Source organism: Babylonia areolata, chromosome 20, assembly GCF_041734735.1.
Source record: "Babylonia areolata isolate BAREFJ2019XMU chromosome 20, ASM4173473v1, whole genome shotgun sequence".
NCBI classification, from domain to species: domain Eukaryota; kingdom Metazoa; phylum Mollusca; class Gastropoda; order Neogastropoda; family Buccinidae; genus Babylonia; species Babylonia areolata.
Window position 1 is genome coordinate 47,230,589 of NC_134895.1, and position 2,500 is coordinate 47,233,088.

The 2,500-nt window shown below is 44.2% G+C and overlaps 1 protein-coding gene across 1 annotated transcript in view; it reads right to left on the reverse strand.

The window, feature by feature from the left end:
- Positions 1-2,500, reverse strand: part of LOC143294664 (protein patched homolog 1-like) — a 99,822-nt gene that overhangs the window by 56,739 nt on the left and 40,583 nt on the right. The gene's annotated exons all lie outside the window — the stretch shown is intronic.

A 2,500-nucleotide genomic window follows, 5' to 3' on the forward strand; every position in this document is an offset into this window, starting at 1 on the left:
GTGTGTGTGTGTGTGTGTGTGTGTGTGTGTGTGTGTGTGTGTGTGTGTGTGTGTGTGTGTGTGTGTGTGTGTGTGTGTGTGTGTGTGTGTGTGTGTGTGTGTGTGTGTGTGTGTGTGTGTGTGTGTGTGTGTGTGTGTGTGTGTGTGTGTGTGTGTGTGTGTGTGTGTGTGTGTGTGTGTGTGTGTGTGTGTGTGTGTGTGTGTGTGTGTGTGTGTGTGTGTGTGTGTGTGTGTGTGTGTGTGTGTGTGTGTGTGTGTGTGTGTGTGTGTGTGTGTGTGTGTGTGTGTGTGTGTGTGTGTGTGTGTGTGTGTGTGTGTGTGTGTGTGTGTGTGTGTGTGTGTGTGTGTGTGTGTGTGTGTGTGTGTGTGTGTGTGTGTGTGTGTGTGTGTGTGTGTGTGTGTGTGTGTGTGTGTGTGTGTGTGTGTGTGTGTGTGTGTGTGTGTGTGTGTGTGTGTGTGTGTGTGTGTGTGTGTGTGTGTGTGTGTGTGTGTGTGTGTGTGTGTGTGTGTGTGTGTGTGTGTGTGTGTGTGTGTGTGTGTGTGTGTGTGTGTGTGTGTGTGTGTGTGTGTGTGTGTGTGTGTGTGTGTGTGTGTGTGTGTGTGTGTGTGTGTGTGTGTGTGTGTGTGTGTGTGTGTGTGTGTGTGTGTGTGTGTGTGTGTGTGTGTGTGTGTGTGTGTGTGTGTGTGTGTGTGTGTGTGTGTGTGTGTGTGAGAGAGAGAGAGAGAGAGAGAGAGAGAGAGAGAGCAGGTGTGCCGAGAGTGATAAGAGTTTTTACTGAATGATGCCGAAGCTAGATGAAGACGCAGACAAGCAGAATCCCCCATAACCTGAAGAAGCTTTTGGGGCAACGACAGGCGAAAGAGGGGGGGGGGGGGGGATGAGGGGAAGGGAGAGAGGGGGGGGAGGGTATAGGAGAACTTTTTTACACTATGACTTACTGTGCGTTCAGAGAGAGAGAGAGAGAAGGGAGTGAGAGACAGACAGACAGACAGACAGACAAACAGACACAGATAGAGACACTGAACACAGAAACGTTTAATGTCATTAGCTGTAAAACTCTAGCGACAACGTAGGTACTAATCAGAACAAAATGGTGCAAAACAGATAAAATGGAACAGAATGAAAAAGAAAAAAAGAAAAAAAACCCAAACAAACCAGAATTGAAACAACAAGCTGATAAGAGATTTGCGACACTGGGGCGCTTTGTCTTAAATTAAATGTGACAGGAGTACAATGTGCCTTTTTTTCAGTCGTTCGCCTCCAAGGTGTAGACAGCACACAGAAAACAAAGTACACATATACATCATATGATAAATATTTACGCGCATGTAACATCGACACGCATATCAATACAAACACATACTAAAGAACTTATAGCTTATGAAATTATTATTAATGCCTGAACATCAAAACTCATCATATTAATACGACACATGATATAATTACAATGTCGAGATTGACCATCCTAATGTAGCCCTTCCTTTTTATCTATGTTTTTTTTTCCTCATAAAACCCATATTAATTTTCTACTGATTGAGTATTTGGAACGATGATGGACGTTTTCCGTATATTTTTTGCCCCAGATACATATTTTGCAAGTGAAAGTATCATATCTTCATTTTCTGTCAACAGTATGCCGAACAAATCTTTACTCTGCGCTGGAGCTGTATTGAAAACAGCACAGGTTGGGTTTTTTTTTCGTAATTCATCGTATCTTTCGCAATTAAATATGAAATGATTTTCCATCTTCTGGGCTTTTGCCACACAACGGGCAAAGGAGAAGTTGCTACATCTGAATCAAACCATCTTCTGTTGGCTATCAGTCCAAGCGCTCTCAATCTGAGCTTCGCAAAGCAAATTTTATGCCATCCATTTGTTACAACCTAAACGTAAAAAAGACAGACACAGACACAAAGAGAGGCACAGAGACACAAAGAGAGGCACAGAGACACAAAGAGAGGCACAGAGACACAAAGAGAGGCACAGAGACACAAAGAGAGGCACACACAAAGAGAGGCACAGAGACACAAAGAGAGGCACAGAGACACAAAGAGAGGCGCAGAGAGGTCAAAGAGAGAGAGACAGTGTGTGTGTGTGTGAGAGAGAGAGAGAGGGGTGGTGGAGACGGAGAGAGACAGAGACAGACAGACAATATGAGTGAGTGAGACAGAGAAGGTGATACTGAAGAGAACGAAATGGAGACAGAGAAAAAGACAAGGATAGGGGAAGACAGACTCTTGAACCTGTGTGTGTGTGTGTGTGTGTGTGTGTGTGTGTGTGTGTGTGGATGAACTGCGCTTGCGTGCGCATATGTATGTTCCATCACTCCGCTCTTTCACAACAACAACGTAAACGAAGATGGCTAAAACGATGGAAAACAACGAAACACAACACTTTCCACAGACACATATTCCTTTTCATGAGCAGACAAAAACAACTCTCTCTGTGTCTCTCTCACTCTCTTTTAGCGCTCATGTTTTCTTTTTCTTCGTCTACCTC